Source organism: Bombina bombina, unplaced genomic scaffold, assembly GCF_027579735.1.
Source record: "Bombina bombina isolate aBomBom1 unplaced genomic scaffold, aBomBom1.pri scaffold_1367, whole genome shotgun sequence".
In the NCBI taxonomy this organism is placed as follows: domain Eukaryota; kingdom Metazoa; phylum Chordata; class Amphibia; order Anura; family Bombinatoridae; genus Bombina; species Bombina bombina.
Window position 1 is genome coordinate 41,757 of NW_026512461.1, and position 12,024 is coordinate 53,780.

A 12,024-nucleotide genomic window follows, 5' to 3' on the forward strand; every position below is an offset into this window, starting at 1 on the left:
TTTGAAACTGGTTTCGGACACAGAGAAGGTACGATAATCTCCTGGTTAATGTTTTTGTTAGAAACAACTTTTGGAAGAAAACCAGGTTTAGTACGCAAAACCACCTTATCTGCATGGAACACCAGATAAGGAGGAGAACACTGCAGAGCAGATAATTCTGAAACTCTTCTAGCAGAAGAAATTGCAACCAAAAACAAAACTTTCCAAGATAATAACTTAATATCAACGGAATGTAAGGGTTCAAACGGAACCCCCTGAAGAACTGAAAGAACTAAATTGAGACTCCAAGGAGGAGTCAAAGGTTTGTAAACAGGCTTGATTCTAACCAAAGCCTGAACAAAGGCTTGAACATCTGGCACAGCTGCCAGCTTTTTGTGAAGTAACACAGACAAGGCAGAAATCTGTCCCTTCAGGGAACTTGCAGATAATCCTTTTTCCAATCCTTCTTGAAGGAAGGATAGAATCTTAGGAATCTTAACCTTGTCCCAAGGGAATCCTTTAGATTCACACCAACAGATATATTTTTTCCAAATTTTGTGGTAAATCTTTCTAGTTACAGGCTTTCTGGCCTGAATAAGAGTATCGATAACAGAATCTGAGAACCCTCGCTTTGATAAAATCAAGCGTTCAATCTCCAAGCAGTCAGCTGGAGTGAAACCAGATTCGGATGTTCGAACGGACCCTGAACAAGAAGGTCTCGTCTCAAAGGTAGCTTCCAAGGTGGAGCCGATGACATATTCACCAGATCTGCATACCAAGTCCTGCGTGGCCACGCAGGAGCTATCAAGATCACCGACGCCCTCTCCTGGTTGATCCTGGCTACCAGCCTGGGGATGAGAGGAAACGGCGGGAACACATAAGCTAGTTTGAAGGTCCAAGGTGCTACTAGTGCATCCACTAGAGCCGCCTTGGGATCCCTGGATCTGGACCCGTAGCAAGGAACTTTGAAGTTCTGACGAGAGGCCATCAGATCCATGTCTGGAATGCCCCACAGCTGAGTGACTTGGGCAAAGATTTCCGGATGGAGTTCCCACTCCCCCGGATGCAAAGTCTGACGACTCAGAAAATCCGCTTCCCAATTTTCCACTCCTGGGATGTGGATAGCAGACAGGTGGCAGGAGTGAGACTCCGCCCAAAGAATGATTTTGTTCACTTCTTCCATCGCCAGGGAACTCCTTGTTCCCCCCTGATGGTTGATGTACGCAACAGTTGTCATGTTGTCTGATTGAAACCGTATGAACTTGGCCCTCGCTAGCTGAGGCCAAGCCTTGAGAGCATTGAATATCGCTCTCAGTTCCAGAATATTTATCGGTAGAAGAGATTCTTCCCGAGACCAAAGACCCTGAGCTTTCAGGGATCCCCAGACCGCGCCCCAGCCCATCAGACTGGCGTCGGTCGTGACAATGACCCACTCTGGTCTGCGGAATGTCATCCCTTGTGACAGGTTGTCCAGGGACAGCCACCAACGGAGTGAGTCTCTGGTCCTCTGATTTACTTGTATCTTCGGAGACAAGTCTGTATAGTCCCCATTCCACTGACTGAGCATGCACAGTTGTAATGGTCTTAGATGAATGCGCGCAAAAGGAACTATGTCCATTGCCGCTACCATCAAACCGATCACTTCCATGCACTGCGCTATGGAAGGAAGAGGAACGGAATGAAGTATCCGACAAGAGTCTAGAAGTTTTGTTTTTCTGGCCTCTGTCAGAAAAATCCTCATTTCTAAGGAGTCTATTATTGTTCCCAAGAAGGGAACCCTTGTTGACGGAGATAGAGAACTCTTTTCCACGTTCACTTTCCATCCGTGAGATCTGAGAAAGGCCAGGACAATGTCCGTGTGAGCCTTTGCTTGAGGAAGGGACGACGCTTGAATCAGAATGTCGTCCAAGTAAGGTACTACAGCAATGCCCCTTGGTCTTAGCACAGCTAGAAGGGACCCTAGTACCTTTGTGAAAATCCTTGGAGCAGTGGCTAATCCGAAAGGAAGCGCCACGAACTGGTAATGCTTGTCCAGGAATGCGAACCTTAGGAACCGATGATGTTCCTTGTGGATAGGAATATGTAGATACGCATCCTTTAAATCCACTGTGGTCATGAATTGACCTTCCTGGATGGAAGGAAGAATAGTTCGAATGGTTTCCATCTTGAACGATGGAACCTTGAGAAACTTGTTTACGATCTTGAGATCTAAGATTGGTCTGAACGTTCCCTCTTTTTTGGGAACTATGAACAGATTGGAGTAGAACCCCATCCCTTGTTCTCTTAATGGAACAGGATGAATCACTCCCATTTTTAACAGGTCTTCTACACAATGTAAGAATGCCTGTCTTTTTATGTGGTCTGAAGACAACTGAGACCTGTGGAACCTCCCCCTTGGGGGAAGCCCCTTGAATTCCAGAAGATAACCTTGGGAGACTATTTCTAGCGCCCAAGGATCCAGAACATCTCTTGCCCAAGCCTGAGCGAAGAGAGATAGTCTGCCCCCCACCAGATCCGGTCCCGGATCGGGGGCCAACATTTCATGCTGTCTTGGTAGCAGTGGCAGGTTTCTTGGCCTGCTTTCCCTTGTTCCAGCCTTGCATTGGTCTCCAAGCTGGCTCGGCTTGAGAAGTATTACCCTCTTGCTTAGAGGACGTAGCACTTTGGGCTGGTCCGTTTCTACGAAAGGGACGAAAATTAGGTTTATTTTTTGCCTTGAAAGGCCGATCCTGAGGAAGGGCGTGGCCCTTACCCCCAGTGATATCAGAGATAATCTCTTTCAAGTCAGGGCCAAACAGCGTTTTCCCCTTGAAAGGAATGTTAAGTAGCTTGTTCTTGGAAGACGCATCAGCTGACCAAGATTTCAACCAAAGCGCTCTGCGCGCCACAATAGCAAACCCTGAATTCTTAGCCGCTAACCTAGCCAATTGCAAAGTGGCGTCTAGGGTGAAAGAATTAGCCAATTTGAGAGCATTGATTCTGTCCATAATCTCCTCATAAGGAGGAGAATCACTATCGACCGCCTTTATCAGCTCATCGAACCAGAAACATGCGGCTGTAGTTACAGGGACAATGCATGAAATTGGTTGTAGAAGGTAACCCTGCTGAACAAACATCTTTTTAAGCAAACCTTCTAATTTTTTATCCATAGGATCTTTGAAAGCACAACTATCCTCTATGGGTATAGTGGTGCGTTTGTTTAAAGTGGAAACCGCTCCCTCGACCTTGGGGACTGTCTGCCATAAGTCCTTTCTGGGGTCGACCATAGGAAACAATTTTTTAAATATGGGGGGAGGGACGAAAGGAATACCGGGCCTTTCCCATTCTTTATTAACAATGTCCGCCACCCGCTTGGGTATAGGAAAAGCTTCTGGGAGCCCCGGGACCTCTAGGAACTTGTCCATTTTACATAGTTTCTCTGGGATGACCAACTTGTCACAATCATCCAGAGTGGATAATACCTCCTTGAGCAGAATGCGGAGATGTTCCAACTTAAATTTAAACGTAATCACATCAGGTTCAGCTTGTTGAGAAATGTTCCCTGAATCAGTAATTTCTCCCTCAGACAAAACCTCCCTGGCCCCATCAGACTGGGTTAGGGGCCCTTCAGAACCATGATTATCAGCGTCGTCATGCTCTTCAGTATCTAAAACAGAGCAGTCACGCTTACGCTGGTAAGTGTTCATTTTGGCTAAAATGTTTTTGACAGAATTATCCATTACAGCCGTTAATTGTTGCATAGTAAGGAGTATTGGCGCGCTAGATGTACTAGGGGCCTCCTGAGTGGGCAAGACTAGTGTAGACGAAGGAGGGAATGATGCAGTACCATGCTTACTCCCCTCACTTGAGGAATCATCTTGGGCATCATTGTCATTGTCACATAAATCACATTTATTTAAATGAATAGGAATTCTGGCTTCCCCACATTCAGAACACAGTCTATCTGGTAGTTCAGACATGTTAAACAGGCATAAACATGATAACAAAGTACAAAAAACGTTTTAAAATAAAACCGTTACTGTCACTTTAAATTTTAAACTGAACACACTTTATTACTGCAATTGCGAAAAAACATGAAGGAATTGTTCAAAATTCACCAAATTTTCACCACAGTGTCTTAAAGCCTTAAAAGTATTGCACACCAAATTGGGAAGCTTTAACCCTTAAAATAACGGAACCGGAGCCGTTTTTAACTTTAACCCCTTTACAGTCCCTGGTATCTGCTTTGCTGAGACCCAACCAAGCCCAAAGGGGAATACGATACCAAATGACGCCTTCAGAAAATCTTTTCTAAGTATCAGAGCTCCTCTCACATGCGACTGCATGTCATGCCTCTCAAAAACAAGTGCGCAACACCGGCGCGAAAATGAGGCTCTGCCTATGATTAGGGAAAGCCCCTAAAGAATAAGGTGTCTAAAACAGTGCCTGCCGATATTATTATATCAAAATACCCAGATAAAATGATTCCTCAAGGCTAAATATGTGTTAATAATGAATCGATTTAGCCCAGAAAAAGTCTACAGTCTTAATAAGCCCTTATGAAGCCCTTATTTACGATCTCAATAAACATGGCTTACCGGATCCCATAGGGAAAATGACAGCTTCCAGCATTACATCGTCTTGTTAGAATGTGTCATACCTCAAGCAGCAAGAGACTGCTCACTGTTCCCCCAACTGAAGTTAATTGCTCTCAACAGTCCTGTGTGGAACAGCCATGGATTTTAGTGACGGTTGCTAAAATCATTTTCCTCATACAAACAGAAATCTTCATCTCTTTTCTGTTTCTGAGTAAATAGTACATACCAGCACTATTTTAAAATAACAAACTCTTGATTGAATAATAAAAACTACAGTTAAACACTAAAAAACTCTAAGCCATCTCCGTGGAGATGTTGCCTGTACAACGGCAAAGAGAATGACTGGGGTAGGCGGAGCCTAGGAGGGATCATGTGACCAGCTTTGCTGGGCTCTTTGCCATTTCCTGTTAGGGAAGAGAATATCCCACAAGTAAGGATGACGCCGTGGACCGGACACACCTATGTTGGAGAAATAACTGCCCATGAACTGAGAAAAGTCAAGCGTGCAGCTGCCAAGATGCCACTTGCCACCAGTTTGGCCATATTTCAGAGCTGCAACATCACTGGAGTGCCCAAAAGCACAAGGTGTGCAATACTCAGAGACATGGCCAAGGTAAGAAAGGCTGAAAGACGACCACCACTGAACAAGACACACAAGCTGAAACATCAAGACTGGGCCAAGAAATATCTCAAGACTGATTTTTCTAAGGTTTTATGGACTGATGAAATGAGAGTGAGTCTTGATGGGCCAGATGGATGGGGCCGTGGCTGGATTGGTAAAGGGCAGAGAGCTCCAGTCCGACTCAGACGCCAGCAAGGTGGAGGTGGAGTACTGGTTTGGGCTGGTATCATCAAAGATGAGCTTGTGGGGCCTTTTTGGGTTGAGGATGGAGTCAAGCTCAACTCCCAGTCCTACTGCCAGTTTCTGGAAGACACCTTCTTCAAGCAGTGGTACAGGAAGAAGTCTGCATCCTTCAAGAAAAACATGATTTTCATGCAGGACAATGCTCCATCACACGCGTCCAAGTACTCCACAGCGTGGCTGGCAAGAAAGGGTATAAAAGAAGAAAATCTAATGACATGGCCTCCTTGTTCACCTGATCTGAACCCCATTGAGAACCTGTGGTCCATCATCAAATGTGAGATTTACAAGGAGGGAAAACAGTACACCTCTCTGAACAGTGTCTGGGAGGCTGTGGTTGCTGCTGCATGCAATGTTGATGGTGAACAGATCAAAACACTGACAGAATCCATGGATGGCAGGCTTTTGAGTGTCCTTGCAAAGAAAGGTGGCTATATTGGTCACTGATTTGTTTTTGTTTTGTTTTTGAATGTCAGAAATGTATATTTGTGAATGTTGAGATGTTATATTGGTTTCACTGGTAAAAATAAATAATTGAAATGGGTATATATTTGTTTTTTGTTAAGTTGCCTAATAATTATGCACAGTAATAGTCACCTGCACACACAGATATCCCCCTAAAATAGCTATAACTAAAAACAAACTAAAAACTACTTCCAAAACTATTCAGCTTTGATATTAATGAGTTTTTTGGGTTCATTGAGAACATGGTTGTTGTTCAATAATAAAATTAATCCTCAAAAATACAACTTGCCTAATAATTCTGCACTCCCTGTATTACCCTTTTTTGCAAGCATGATCCCAGTTGTTGTTAAATCACTGTATCAGGCTTACCTTAAATATATCAGGCACTGTCAGCATTTTCTAGACCTTATCATCTCTCTAGAAAAAAATATACTGAACATACCTCAAAGCAGGTAATCTGCAGACCGTCCCCCCAACTGAAGTTTTCTTTCCATACTCTTCAGTTATGTGTGAGAACAGCAATGGACCTTAGTTACAAACCGCTAAGATCATCAAACCTCCAGGCAGAATTCTTCTTCCAATTTCTGCCTGAGAGTAAAACAGTACAATGCTGGTACCGTTTAAAAATAACAAACTTTTGATTGAAGGTAAAAACTACACTAAGTCACCACATCTCTCTTGATACTTCCTTTCTTGTCGAGAGCTGCAAGAGAATGACTGGGGGTGGCAGTTAGGGGAGGAGCTATATAGACAGCTTTGCTGTGGGTGTCCTCTTGCAGCTTCCTGTTGGGAAGGAGAATATCCCACAAGTAATGGATGAACTCGTGGACTGGATACACCTTTACAAGAGAAAAAACTATTTTACTCACCTTTTTATTAATATTAATATGATATATTTTTATTAAAAAGTGTATATGCGTGTAATACTTTATTTTAATGTGTTTTGTGCAACCTTTTTAACCCCTAGGATTTACTTCTTGTCTCAAGCCACTCTAAATATTCTACAGCAGTTTTAAAATGAGATCTCATTATGTTATCACTTGTGTCTGTTTGTTAACCAAACCCCAATACTTAGAGAGAACAATGTAAAATTCAATACACTCCAGCAGGTAAAATAGATCAATTTAAACAAATTAAAGGGGAGAAACCATTTGGGTAATCTGTCCCTTTAACAAAAATATGATATATTTTTTCTGCCTGCTTGTAACTAGGATTTTTTATGTTTACAGTTTAATTCCTGTTGTCTTGTTCTATCCATAAAATATTATGGCCTACATTTAACTTGCTCAGGTTTTAAATCTGGCATGCTATTTTATGCTATTATGTAGATTGAATATAGTCACTTTGGCCTAGATTTAGAGTTCGGCGGTAAAAGGGCTGTTAACGCTCCGCAGGCTTTTTTCTGGCCGCACCATAAATTTAACTCTGGTATCGAGAGTTAAAACAAATGCTGCGTTAGGCTCCAAAAAAGGAGCGTAGGGCATTTTTACCGCAAATGCAACTCTCGATACCAGAGTTGCTTACGGACGCGGCCAGCCTCAAAAACGTGCTCATGCACGATTCTCCCATAGGAAACAATGGGGCTGTTTGAGCTGAAAAAAAACCTAACACCTGCAAAAAAGCAGCGTTCAGCTCCTAACGCAGCCCCATTGTTTCCTATGGGGAAACACTTCCTACGTCTGCACCTAACACTCTAACATGTACCCCGAGTCTAAACACCCCTAACCTTACACTTATTAACCCCTAATCTTCCGCCCCCGCTATCGCTGACCCCTGCATTACAGTTTTAACCCCTAATCTTCCGCTCCGTAAACCGCCGCAACCTACGTTATCCCTATGTACCCCTAATCTGCTGCCCTAACATCGCCGACCCCTATGTTATATTTATTAACCCCTAATCTGCCCCCCACAACGTCGCCTCCACCTGCCTACACTTATTAACCCCTAATCTGCCGAGCGGACCTGAGCGCTACTATAATAAAGTTATTAACCCCTAATCCGTCTCACTAACCCTATCATAAATAGTATTAACCCCTAATCTGCCCTCCCTAACATCGCCGACACCTACCTTCAATTATTAACCCCTAATCTTCCGATCGGAGCTCACCGCTATTCTAATAAATGTATTAACCCCTAAAGCTAAGTCTAACCCTAACACTAACACCCCCCTAACTTAAATATAATTTTAATCTAACGAAATAAATTAACTCTTATTAAATAAATGATTCCTATTTAAAGCTAAATACTTACCTGTAAAATAAATCCTAATATAGCTACAATATAAATTATAATTATATTATAGCTATTTTAGGATTAATATTTATTTTACAGGCAACTTGGTATTTATTTTAACTAGGTACAATAGCTATTAAATAGTTAAGAACTATTTAATAGTTACCTAGTTAAAATAATAACAAAATTACCTGTAAAATAAATCCTAACCTAAGATATAATTAAACCTAACACTACCCTATCAATAAAATAATTAAATAAACTACCTACAATTACCTACAATTAACCTAACACTACACTATCAATAAATTAAATAAACACAATTGCTACAAATAAATACAATTAAATAAACTAGCTAAAGTACAAAAAATAAAAAAGAACTAAGTTACAGAAAATAAAAAAATATTTACAAACATAAGAAAAATATTACAACAATTTTAAACTAATTACACCTACTCTAAGCCCCCTAATAAAATAACAAAGCCCCCCAAAATAATAAATTCCCTACCCTATTCTAAATTTAAAAAGTTACAAGCTCTTTTACCTTACCAGCCCTGAACAGGGCCCTTTGCGGGGCATGCCCCAAGAAGTTCAGCTCTTTTGCCTGTAAAAGAAAACATACAATACCCCCCCCCCCAACATTACAACCCACCACCCACATACCCCTAATCTAACCCAAACCCCCCTTAAATAAACCTAACACTAAGCCCCTGATGATCTTCCTACCTTGTCTTCACCATGCCAGGTTCACCGATCCGTCCTGGCTCCAAGATCTTCATCCAACCCAAGCGGGGGCTAGACATCCACTGAAGAAGTCCAGAAGAGGGTCCAAAGTCTTCCTCCTATCCGGCAAGAAGAGGACATCCGGACCGGCAAACATCTTCTCCAAGCGGCATCTTCGATCTTCTTCCATCCGGTGCGGAGCGGGTCCATCTTGAAGCAGGCGACGCGGATCCATCCTCTTCTTCCGATGTCTCCCAACGAATGACGGTTCCTTTAAGGGACGTCATCCAAGATGGCGTCCCTCGAATTCCGATTGGCTGATAGGATTCTATCAGCCAATCGGAATTAAGGTAGGAATTTTCTGATTGGCTGATGGAATCAGCCAATCAGAATCAAGTTCAATCCGATTGGCTGATCCAATCAGCCAATCAGATTGAGCTCGCATTCTATTGGCTGTTCCGATCAGCCAATAGAATGCAAGCTCAATCTGATTGGCTGATTGGATCGGCCAATCGGATTGAACTAGATTCTGATTGGCTGATTCCATCAGCCAATCAGAAAATTCCTACCTTAATTCCGATTGGCTGATAGAATCCTATCAGCCAATCGGAATTCGAGGGACGCCATCTTGGATGACGTCCCTTAAAGGAACCGTCATTCGTCGGGAGACATCGGAAGAAGAGGATGGATCCGCGTCGCCTGCTTCAAGATGGACCCGCTCCGCACCGGATGGAAGAAGATCGAAGATGCCGCTTGGAGAAGATGTTTGCCGGTCCGGATGTCCTCTTCTTGCCAGATAGGAGGAAGACTTTGGACCCTCTTCTGGACTTCTTCAGTGGATGTCTAGCCCCCGCTTGGGTTGGATGAAGATCTTGGAGCCAGGACGGATCGGTGAACCTGGCATGGTGAAGACAAGGTAGGAAGATCATCAGGGGCTTAGTGTTAGGTTTATTTAAGGGGGGTTTGGGTTAGATTAGGGGTATGTGGGTGGTGGGTTGTAATGTTGGGGGGGGGGTATTGTATGTTTTCTTTTACAGGCAAAAGAGCTGAACTTCTTGGGGCATGCCCCGCAAAGGGCCCTGTTCAGGGCTGGTAAGGTAAAAGAGCTGGTAACTTTTTAAATTTAGAATAGGGTAGGGAATTTATTATTTTGGGGGGCTTTGTTATTTTATTAGGGGGCTTAGAGTAGGTGTAATTAGTTTAAAATTGTTGTAATATTTTTCTTATGTTTGTAAATATTTTTTTATTTTCTGTAACTTAGTTCTTTTTTATTTTTTGTACTTTAGCTAGTTTATTTAATTGTAGTTATTTGTAGCAATTGTGTTTATTTAATTTATTGATAGTGTAGTGTTAGGTTAATTGTCGGTAATTGTAGGTAGTTTATTTAATTATTTTATTGATAGGGTAGTGTTAGGTTTAATTATATCTTAGGTTAGGATTTATTTTACAGGTAATTTTGTTATTATTTTAACTAGGTAACTATTAAATAGTTCTTAACTATTTAATAGCTATTGTACCTAGTTAAAATAAATACCAAGTTGCCTGTAAAATAAATATTAATCCTAAAATAGCTATAATATAATTATAATTTATATTGTAGCTATATTAGGATTTATTTTACAGGTAAGTATTTAGCTTTAAATAGGATTAATTTATTTAATAAGAGTTAATTTATTTCGTTAGATTAAAATTATATTTAAGTTAGGGGGGTGTTAGTGTTAGGGTTAGACTTAGCTTTAGGGGTTAATACATTTATTAGAATAGCGGTGAGCTCCGATCGGAAGATTAGGGGTTAATAATTGAAGTTAGGTGTCGGCGATGTTAGGGAGGGCAGATTAGGGGTTAATACTATTTATTATAGGGTTAGTGAGGCGGGTTAGGGGTTAATAACTTTATTATAGTAGCGGTGCGGTCCGCTCGGCAGATTAGGGGTTAATAAGTGTAGGCAGGTGTCGGCGACGTTGAGGGGGGCAGATTAGGGGATAATAAATATAATATAGGGGTCGGCGGTGTTAGGGCAGCAGATTAGGGGTACATAGGGATAATGTAGGTGGCGGCGCTTTGCGGTCGGAAGATTAGGGGTTAATTATTTTAAGTAGCTGGCGGCGATGTTGTGGGGGGCAGATTAGGGGTTAATAAATGTAATATAGGGGTCGGCGGGGTTAGGGGCAGCAGATTAGGGGTACATAAGTATAACGTAGGTGGCGGTCGGAAGATTAGGGGTTAAAATTTTTAATCGAGTTGCGGCGATGTGGGGGGACCTCGGTTTAGGGGTACATAGGTAGTTTATGGGTGTTAGTGTACTTTAGGGTACAGTAGTTAAGAGCTTTATAAACCGGCGTTAGCCAGAAAGCTCTTAACTCCTGCTATTTTCAGGCGGCTGGAATCTTGTCGTTAGAGCTCTAACGCTCACTGCAGAAACGACTCTAAATACCAGCGTTAGAAAGATCCCATTGAAAAGATAGGCTACGCAAATGGCGTAGGGGGATCTGCGGTATGGAAAAGTCGCGGCTGAAAAGTGAGCGTTAGACCCTTTAATCACTGACTCCAAATACCAGCGGGCGGCCAAAACCAGCGTTAGGAGCCTCTAACGCTGGTTTTGACGGCTACCGCCGAACTCTAAATCTAGGCCTTTATTTCTAGATGTCGCCTCTTGCCCTTCTGTTCCTCTGTAAACAATTTCTCTAATATTTGAAAAAGAAATCTACATATGGAAGCAAACCCTTTTGTGATGTGAGCTACTACTAAAGGTTGAGAAAAAATAATAATACAAATAAACACTTCCCAGTAAGCAATGCCCTGGCTTTCATTTTAACAGCATATACTAGAAAAAGGTAATTTTTATACATACAACAAAAACAGCCTTCATAAGATACAAATACAGAAATGTAAAAACATATTAATAAAAGCTGTTATCATAATGAATGTACTCACATTTCTTTAGATGTGCCTCCAGAACCTAAAACAAACATATTATGTTAAACAAATATTTTATTTTTATTATTATTTTTTTAAAATATGAAACACATAACTAAGAAAAGGCTAGATTACAAGCGAGGCGCAAACAGTTTTGTGCTAGCGATATCGTTTTTCTGCGAGCATTTTTCATTTTGCTGATATTATTAGTGCCCCCCCTCCAAAAAAGGTGAATTTGATAAAAAAAAAATGTTAACATTTAACACAGAA

General features: G+C 41.7%; 1 long non-coding RNA gene across 1 annotated transcript in view; it reads right to left on the reverse strand.

The window, feature by feature from the left end:
* The window catches only part of LOC128644327 (uncharacterized), a 34,937-nt gene extending 23,138 nt beyond the window's left edge, over positions 1–11,799 (reverse strand). The window contains exon 1 of the long non-coding RNA XR_008399974.1: positions 11,773–11,799. This is a non-coding gene — a long non-coding RNA (uncharacterized LOC128644327). The remainder of the gene's footprint in view (positions 1–11,772) is intronic.
* Between the last annotated feature and the right edge of the window lie 225 nt (positions 11,800–12,024).